The sequence below is a fragment of the Heloderma suspectum genome, chromosome 3 (assembly GCF_057233095.1).
Source record: "Heloderma suspectum isolate Gila_16-S chromosome 3, 16-S_ref, whole genome shotgun sequence".
In the NCBI taxonomy this organism is placed as follows: Eukaryota; Metazoa; Chordata; class Lepidosauria; order Squamata; family Helodermatidae; genus Heloderma; species Heloderma suspectum.
In genome coordinates, this window is record NC_139460.1 from 156,723,568 (window position 1) to 156,734,239 (window position 10,672).

Consider the following 10,672-nt stretch of genomic DNA (forward strand, 5'->3'; position numbering starts at 1 on the left):
TTGTTTCTCTGAGATAGTTGGACTACATTGTATATCACATCCAAACATGTATAAAAAATCAAACCCTTGAATCTCTAACAACATTCCCTTCCTTGGCAGCTTCGATTATGGTTTTATTCACTTACTGAGTTTTCAGGTCTTCATGGGTATTCTCTGGAACTAAGTTTCTAAAGTGTCAACTGCTGTACTCCACATTGAAAACCTGACCAAGAAGGAAAAAAGCCCATTAAAAGATTCCATTCCCTTGAAATAAGGGAAAGATGGTAAATGTATGCAGCCTACCTGAGAAACTCTTCTTGTTCTAGACAACATTAGGGCTTTTGTGAACCTGGCTTGACAAGAGAATGTGATGGGCAGAATGTGTATACTGCAGGCAATGATGGTTCCACAAATATTTCTCTGAAAAGCTGTCTTCTGTATACAGGCTCAGAGAGATGGAGGGTTAAAACAATATGTTCCCCACTCTATATTAGCCACTAGATGTCCCTGTTGCTTTTGTATATCCCAGTGAAGAGACATTTGCCATTAGATATGCTCATTGCAAGGGTGACGATACACATTCATCTTGACTGGCGAACGAACCATTTGTACGAATTCCCTGTAGATTCTTCAGACGTGGTTGTGCAATCTATACATGTTTACTCTATTTTGCTTTCCCTGTGTGTATTGTGTAGTTTTGTTCCTTCTCCTGTCAGTCGTGTTCCCACTTTCTGTTTGCCAGGGCATCCGGCTATTCCTTGAAGCTGTTTTGGCTGTATAATTTCCCACTGAGACTTTGCCGATCGAACAGCAAGTGTCGCCTGCTGCTGCGTTCCTATAGCCATCCCATTTGGGTTGTCGCGATTGCTTTAAACAGAAGCTACTGTATTGTGTGATGCAATTCAAGGAAGGCAGGGGTCTCACTCCTGCAGTCCCCTTCCTTTCAACTTTTGGACTGAATGCAATTATTTTGCAGGAGCATCTTGAATGTGTTTCCAGTTGTCATCCTTCTCTTTCTAGTTGCAGATGTATTGTGATTTTAAAAGGTTCTACTGCAGTAACTTTGTGTTTTCCCCTATAAAAATTATTTTGGGCTTGTGGGGGAAGTATGGTGCTCACCTCTGCAAGTACTCTCCTTCAAATATCTGGAGAGATGGATCAGGCTGTGGGGCTTGCATAGAAGTGGCATCCCCTTGGGGGAACCGCCTAGGCGCAAGCTGCGGTAGGAATCGGCCTTCAAGGCCCAAGGTGCAGTAGCGACAACACCAGTCTCCCAAGTCTTTGGAGCCCTGATCGCCCAAACATGGCACTTCCTTTATTGGCCGGGTCTCCACTGCCTCTGCTTCCACTGCATGGTTAACTTCCGTTTCAGAATTACAATTTGGGGGACATTTGTGGGTTTGTTTATTTATTCGTGCATATTGGTATATAAACAGCTCAGAGATGTTGTTATATTTAGCAGCATATTAGTATTTATAAATAAATATCATTAGACCTTTTAAAACAAAAACATCTGCCCTCCAAGCAACAGCAAAGGCATTGGAAGGGAAAGGGTAGCTGCATACCTTAAAGAAGGAGGGCTACCAAATCCGCACTCTCAAGGCTGGCACTGGAGCTTGTGGGGGTGGTCCTCCTCTCGCCACCACTGCCCCCTTGTTCACCCATGGAGTGCCACTGTTGCCACTCCTGCACCGAAAGCGGGTAGGCAAGGAAGTCAGTGGCGATGATCTTACCGCAAGAAGAAGTAAGGCAGGGGGTCTAGTCCACAGTGGGCCCTCATAAGGTGTTGGCAGCTGCCTGAAGCTGCTAGCCCTGCCCCCTCTCTCTTAGCTCAGTGGTGAGACTCTGATATGGGCAGGACTTCAAGCAAAGGTGGTACCGTGGTGGCATAGAGTCGAATTGAATCAAGCAATGTGGTAGAGTTCCTTTGCTGTCTTCCAGAAGCGCCTAGATTTTTGGCCTCTCCTAGTGACTAAGTGGAACAAGTTTCCTCAAAAATGCAAAACCAGACCTCTGTCAGCCACAGTGAAGACAATGAATGGCGATCTAACAAAGGCGAGCAGTCGAGGCACACGATCCTGACAAGGTTTTAGACTGCAAGACCAACATCCCATGTGGCAACATATACCAACCGTAGTAAGCACAGAAGAAAAAGTAGGAGACAAATGTGGATCAGATGCCGACCCCATCCCCTTGAAGACACTTAGAGGGAGGGGGAAATGTTTGTAAGTAACTGCAGTTACAAAAATCACACATCGGAAAGCATCTGCATCAACAGCTTTATTGCATGGAATAGAACAGATCCACAGGATATTTGTAACGTTTACAAGTTCTAACAATGGGCAGTACTTAAATTTTATGCAAAATACCACAAGGAATACAGTTCAATTTCATGATGCCGAAGACTAGCCATCTCAAATTTTGTGCTTCTCCCCAAGCTCTGCTCCTGGAAAGTGCAGGATCTGCAAATAGAAAGAAAACTGACTGTGCTAGGGTGTGGACTGGACATGGAATTATATAAGGGTGCAGCTGCTTTAACAACTATGCCACACACTTGATGTCTAAGAACTAAGGACGCTGCTATGCATTGTACAATGCTAGATTACTGTGCCCTTGTGTTCTGTGTCACTATATTTTGATCCATAGAGTTTTAAGCGTTGGCCATGCCGATTCCTTTCTGTGCCTTGTGCTGGATTTTCAAGGTAAAGGTGCTCATTTAAATTCACTTAAAATGAAGATTAGTGCACAATATGAAAGTAGGGCGGACAAGGCTTTCAGTGCTCTTTAGGAGTCATCTCCAGTTGGTTGGCTGTAATGTCCTTAAAATACAGAGGCAAAGGTTATCCATTTTAGGTTTCAGGATATTGTTAGAGGGGAGATTTATAGCAAGATTCTGTTACTGTGTGTCCTCGGTCACACATGGGTGTAAACTTGCATCTGTATATGCCACCAAATGACATGAAATATTAGCATATTTTGAAAAATAGCAGCATGCACATGCTGGACTGCATACTAAACTTAGACAAAATGGGGAAATTAGCTCAAGAACATCAACAAAGCTTCAGTGTTAAGAATACATGGGGTTTAAAAAAAAATTACCACAAATATTTTCACTCAGAAAGAAAAGTTTGGTTAGTGCACTACCCTTAGCACTGGACTGGCAATATTTTCTTGTGATCTCTAATAACAGTGATAGAATAAGAGAAGACAGACAAGGGGAATTCTACTTTGCCAAATAAGTAGGCAAGGCGCTAGAGTAATGGTGGGATGGTGTTTTGAGGCCAAGATACAATGGGGAAAGGTCAAATTTCAATAGCACAGATTGGTCACATGAGGGGCAGAGCAGACAGATTCAGAGTGATATCAGGGGCATCTCTACATGAGGCTTTTATTGTGCACTCATGATTGGTCACTCACGGAAGTTTGTGGATCCTTTACATAGTGTTGTCAAACTCCAGAGCTTCTCCTATGCTTTATAACCTTTATCCTGTTTTTTTAAAGACTGGAGAAAGTCTGGCATTTTTTTCTAGAAGCACAATGAAACACTGCAACAGCTGCGTGTACTTTACCACAGCACCATCTAGTGGCTGTATAATGAAACATAGAACTTGCAGACAAAGGAACACTCCCACACCCAAAAAAGCACATGTAAGCACTTACAAAGGAGCTGATCTTAATCCCATAAAGAACCTGGAAGCAAAAGCTGTGGAAAAGGTGCAGGATAAAACCATGGTGTTGAGAAGCCCCAGGAAAAAGAGGGGAAAAAATCAGAATAGATATATTTACTTGTTTCAGAGGAGGGCTTCAATTCCTAATTGGTCACAGGGGAGCTGGATATGTGGGATGTGGCACTTGTCTTGAGACCCTGCAAAGCCTCAACAAAATGTTCTTGGTTGTTAGCTAGGCTCCAGGAGGGGTAAACCACTGAGCTTAAAGCCAACAGTCCTTAAAATCCTGCTACTTGCTCCCACTTTGAGGCAGGGGCTCCTTGGATGTCCAAACGACATGCAAATGTCCTTAACCCCATATTCCATATGAAAGGGAAGAGGAGTATAAAGCCTATGCTATGCATGCTGCCTAGCTTTACTGGATTGGCAAAGGCTAGTCACAACTATATCCCATCCCATCTCATCGTTTTGCACAGGACTTGGTCACCACTAGCTTTTGTGCCCATTATCTTTAACTAGGCTGCAAGACATATATAGTTGTATTGAGAATGGATTACCCATCCTCCCTGAAGCCTTTTGTGCACCTCCAATCTGCTCCAGAGGGTTGTAGGGAGGAGAAGGGGAAGTCGGTTGCATGAGTGGAAATCTGTTTGTGCAACATTTGAATCCATAGGCTTGGGTCTAAACTTAATTGTCCTAGACTCAGTGAATGAGTAGACCCAATGAAATCAATGGGACTTATGTTTAGTCATGACTAAATTAACTCTCATTGATTTAAGACTCCTCTAAGCACACTTTGATCTTTAGATAGGAGAAAAAGAATTTCAAATGCTGCATAATTACAACGTTGAGCATGCTAAATTACTAGCTCCTCCATCTATACAATATGTAGTAGTGCATACAGTAAATATGGCAATAATGATAAAACAGTTATTTAGCTGACCTTCCTGGGTTGCGTTCATCATTTATTTTGCTGTAGCCTTTTGCTGTAGTGTGCGAATACAGTTCTCCTTTCTCCCCCCCTCCCCCCCCCCAAAACCCTGGTCTTTTTAATCCACCTCCTTTTTGTATTTCAGAGTTGGAATGCAATCATAAAAGTTAACACAGCTCTTCATAGGGTTTCTCTTTCTGTAAGTGTGAGCTTCATAATGGAGATTTAGTGGGCTGTAAACAGGATGTTGAGCGGTGCCCTCCGTCAAAAATTAATGATGGCAATGGAGATTAAATCATTCTTCCATGAAACTGCAGCACATAATGCTGGGAGAGGTTTGCAAGCAAGCTTAAAATAGGCTCAGCCCCTAGGGGCAGCCCCAAGAGCTTGCTGCTGTCTACTCTTTCGTTTCCTGCAGAAGCTTCATTCTGCCCACAAAGGGGAGCAGTTTCTAAATCCTGCCGAAATTCAGGACAGTCTTTTTGAGTCATTCCAAGTGGGAGCATTTCATATGTACATTGATATCCTCGTAATCTCATATATATGAGTTACGGCTGCCTTGATTACTTTGGACTGGTTGATCACTATGGACTCGCCTGATGGGACTTGGGGATTTGGCAAAAGAATTTAATGTTTCTCAGTGACTGTGGATGTCCCCTACCTCTAAATCAGCAATTTACCTGCAGAAGTGGTATCTGCGACCCTTGCACAGGGTATGGGTGGGCTGGTGTCAAAGAGAGAGAAGGCCAGTTTTGAATGGAGAGGGAATGGAACTCTGAGAAGAGAGAGAGCTGGAGTTACTTGGAACACTGGAGCCTGAAAAAGAACTGGAGGGCTGGGACTGCAGAAATCGCTGTCTGTGAATCGAATGCAGGACTATCAACTGTGCTGTCTGATTGCAAGAGTGTATTTGCCTCTATGCTGTGCTTATCCATCCAAAGGAAACTAATTGCTTGAGACCTGGTTATCTGAAGGTCCATCTACTATTGCTTGAGTCTGTCTGAACCCTTTCCTAGTTACCAGAGGCCTCTCTTTGGGTCTCCCTCTCATCAGTTAGGTAGGTGGTGAGAATGGTGTCTTGGTCACGGCCCCCTTTGTACGGAATGTTGACCTAGTGCCATTGCCAACTTTGATGTCTTTTTGGTACCAAGTGAAGACTTCTTTAAAACTTTAATCTGGCAAAGGCATTCCAACATGTCAGTTCTGTGTGTGTGTGTGTGTGTGTGTGTGTGTGTGTGTGTCTTCCCAGATTGTATGGGTTTACTGGATTTACGTAGGTTTTTACATAGTGGTTTATTCTGTTATTTTATTGCTTTTATGGTAGGTTGCCCTGTGATTCTTGCACTAAGAGTAGTGTATACATTTATAAAATAAGTGATAAGTAAATCTTACATTACTGCCCTGGAACTTTTCAGCTCATAGGGAAGTGTTGAATTCCCAACATTTCATCACATTCTGTGGGAGTGCTTACTCTAGAATTGCCGCACCTCATTCACCCACTTTTTAGGGTGCAACCACATGTTGCCATTAGCAAATCATTGACCTGCCATGTTTTCCCCATGTTCCTTCCGTGGTTTTTTAGGCTTCAGAAAATCTGACTGTAAAAAAAAAGCACAAAAGAGCAGTGCACAAAGAGCAGCGCAATCTCCACAAACGTAGACAGACTTAGTGCTACACTTCTTACTTCTCAAAAAGGTGCACTGATGTATTGAGAAGGTGAACTTGACATCACTTCACACACCTCTTCCCCTATCCTTTGCTCGAGTGCTCAGCACTCTGTCCAGTTGGTGCCTTTTGTTCAAGAAGAATCGGTCTCCCACCTGCCCTCTTTGTCCAAGATCCTACCCTGAGTGCCATGCGCCCCCCACCCTCCATTTGAGGGTGTCATGCTTTTGAGTCAGGAATTAATTAAGCATCTCCTCAAGGTGAAGCTATCTAAGGCTGCTGCTTCCATGTCTGCTACCTTTAGGGCACAGTCCTATGTGATTCATCCTAGGTACTTGTAAGCCTCCGAACTCGGAGGCTTATGAATATCCTATGCAGAGCAGAAGGCTCCCTGCATTAGAGCTAGATTGGTGTTTCACCCATCTGGCGGAGGATTCGGGGAGGGAAAGGGAAGGAGGCTGGGCGACCATAGGATTTGTCATATGGCTGCCACCCGCAGAAAGCCCCCTTTTCCCTCTCTCCACATTCCATCTTCTGAGCGTGGAGAGGTAGCTGGCTCCGTTCTCACCACGCTGGCTGCAAGCGGGTGGGAGAGGGGAATGCAGTTTCCTGGCTGTGAGGTCACAGCCCTGTTTCTGACCTCAGAGCCAGGAAACCAAACAATCCTATGTCCCCTAGATGCTGTCTAGAGGGCATAGGATTTCTCTCTCCAACCCCTCTGCTTCCTTTCCACCCCTGACTGGTTTGCTCAGCAGAAGTGTACCTGCTGACAGAATCCTGGTTCCTGATGTAGCAGCTGCCTAGTCTACAGGTTTTTCTTCATTTCCTTTATTAGTTGTGCAATGATTATATATTATTTTATTTAAAATCTATAACTTTTTTTAAGAGGCTGTTTCTTAGTTACAAGAAGTTTGAATCATCTGTCTTGGTGGAAGATCACCTCTCCCACCCTAATTTTGTATTTTGAATGGAGGGTTGGGGATTATCAGCTGTGGTCTCTTTTTAGCATTCCTGTGTGCCCCCCACCTGTGACCCCTTGTTACATTGTTGCTTTTCAGTCCCTACGAGAACAAAAGGGGTTCCTTGGCAGGGAGTGGGGAATTTCCTATTCCCCCAGGAGGATCATTCTAGCAGCAGTAGACCTGGGCAACATAACTTGATCAGCCAGGTTTTAGCTAGGCCATGGCCCAAGCTGGGCTTAACTGGCCAAGGAGGAGAAGGGCACTGTGCATTCTAGAGGCAGCAGAAACAGAAGTTTCTTCACCCACACAGCTATATCACACTCACTAGCAGTGGAGACTCATGGCTCCGATGTCAGTGGGGCAGTGAATCCCCTTTGGATAGCTCCTTTAGAGTTCTGACTGGTTCTGACTGAAACCTGGAGCAGATGCACTGACCCACTGACATCACAGCCTCCACTGTCCACTAGTGTGGATGGAACATAGCAGAATGTTTATACACAAAAATCAGGTTAACCCCAAAGAACAATGAATGGATAGCATAAGAAGCTGCCTGGCTGGGAACACCATGTGATTTAGGAATCAGATGAGATTAGACTATGCAGATAGAAAACAAACTTGTTTCTCAGATCAATTCCTGGGATCCCCAAGGACAGAAACCAGGTTTAGCCCTCACCCCAATACTGTAAAAGTACACCCCTTTACTTTATCCTGTATAAGTAAAAGGTCAACATTCACTCCTGTACAAGTAAATACATCAGAAACACCACTGCAGTGAGATCAAAGCTTTCCTCCCACTTCTAACCCTGGGTGGCCCAGCTTTCCATGAGAAGAATCCTGCAGGGCTTTTGCAGGGTGTCACCAACTGTGTGCAGAATCCTCAAAAGTCCACCTCCATAGGCTGATAGGACTATCAAGTCTTCCCACCCCACATGATCTGGGTATTATAATGTTGGGGATTTTGTTTTTGGCTACCTGCAGAAATCCCCTACCTGGATATTCAGTTCTGCCCAGCTGGATGCTAGCTATCCAGCGCCAGGACATCTGTTAATTTTAGTCTCCATAAGGATTTGCTCTGATTTTGTGCACATGTTCGTGGAAGAGTATACAAAATTAAAAGTATTTATAAATATGTTTTAACGACTTGATCAAAAAATGCAGGTGTAGTTTTGATACATTGCAGGTGTCCCAATAGGACAGAAAAAATTCTGCTTGGACATTTGCCACTGCTGGTTATGTTCCTTTTCTAGTTGTTATGCATAGGATCAAGCAGACTTCTGGTGCTTCCAGATGGAGGGCTCCTAGTTCTACTAATCAAAAGATATTGTGCAGCTATTCTTTTCCTCCTTAACAGTTTTTTTGTGGAAAGAAGAAAGGCATACAGAGAGGTGGGAAAACATAAGAGCATTACAAATGGAAGACGATGACATCTGGACCCCCCATAAAATTCCATGACCAGGGCAGGGCAATTTGCCAGACTCATATTTCAGGAAACCCACCCATTTGTAAAAGCCACCAAATCTTGTATTCCATAGAGACACCACTAGATGGCATCATATATCTGAGAATTTTCAGATGGTTAATGTTTAGCCCGGTGTAGAGGTTCCCCAAGGCAAGCTTGTTTCCCAAGCCGATTTTTCAGATTATTGTTCTGTAAAGATGTAAACAACACACATGCACACACACACACACACACACACACACATCATGTGTGCTGCTCAGGGATGTGGTTGACTGCTAGTTTTGTTCCAGATATTATGAAATGGTATCTTCTATAGATCAAATCTTCTGAACCTTTTAATTCTCTTACACAAAAGAACTACTGGGAGAGAGCAATGGGGGCAGGGGAGGGGGGAGGGAACCATCTCATTATCTTGGTCACCTTCTTAGCTCTAGCAGGTCTTGGCTAGATTTCCAAACAGTAGCAAGATCTTATCATATGCCCATCTGATGGAATTACTCCACTTTTTTTTATTGTACCCCTATGTTCTTATCTTCTGGTGTCGATTCTCCTGGTCAGGGGTGGGTGGGTGGGAATCTTTGTTGCTCTGGGCAATCTGGCTGTAGAAAAACACACCTTTTCATGTTGATTTTTTAAAAGCTCTGTTCCAGAGGTTCACACATTAGAGCACTCTTGGGAGATATATGAGCTGGAAACATAAAAGACATATACGACTCGACTGCAGGAATCTTTCTGTAAATGCAGAGTATATCCAGATAAAGAATTTATGAGTGATTATTATACTAATATTTTGCTTGAGACTATTAGCAAGGTGATTAGAATATCAGGCCAGTTCCTGCAGTAGTGTTGGCTTGTGGGTATTTGCAATAGCATAAAATACCCTTTAAGTGCAATGAGTATTTTATTTTGTGTCTGATGATCAAAGCAGACACAATATGGAAAATCCCCTGAAGTTGTTGTTATTGTTTATTATTATTATTATTATTATTATTATTATTATGCCCCACATAGTTGCACTGAAAATCAAGGATGGGTAGTTCACCTTTCCTCCTGTGTTACTTCCCACAACTAAATCCCTTCTCCTGAAGCTAATATTAGCTCTGCAGAGGATAACATAGAGGTACCGTGCAGGAACCTGAGTGTTTTTACGTCAGAGCTAATAGCAGCTTCAGGGGGCAATTTAGATGGGATAACACTGAAGATAAGGGAAAGGATTTATATTTTATTTATTTAAAATATTTGTATCCCATCTGTCATCATGATTTCTGAGGTGGCTTGCGATATAGTTGTTCCCACATTGCTCCCAGCATAATATGAAAGTCAATACTTATAGAAGGCAACACAAGGAAAAACCCCAGCCAGGTTTGCCCTTGTGCCTTAAAAGATTGGCTTGTCCATAGTAATACCAATTTCAGACCGTCATGCTAACAATCAGTTCTGATGGGTGCAACTACTCCTGAGGGGAATTACTACTGCAGACACTATGTTTTCTGTAAACACACACACAAATATGAGTCCTTCATCAACCAAGCTGACCACTGGCTGCATTTTCTCTGGATGCAGTTTTCAACGTGTAGTTGCACTAATGTTGTATATGCTATAAAATGCCCTTGCAGAAAACTTTATATTGGCAAAACTAAAAGAGCCCTGAGAAACATATAAGTGAACCCCTTGGTAATATTAGAAACAACAAAATAGGTGCTCTTTTAGTGGGTCATTTTCAGGAATGTTGCACTCATGTCCTGCTTGTCGGTTTCCCATGGGCAGCTGGTTGGCCACTGCGTGACCAGAATGCTGGACTAGATGGACCCTTGTTCTGATCCAGCATAGCTCTTCTTATATTCTTACATTCTTATAGAATACACACAAACAACTAAAGATCTTGTATTTGGGGTCATTGAGAAGCTGCACATGCCTAATGACAGGTTTTTGCTCCAGAGAGAGAAGTTCTGGGTATTCCAGCTCAAGAGCTTGTCAACTCTTGGGCTCAGTGAAGATGTAGCCTATT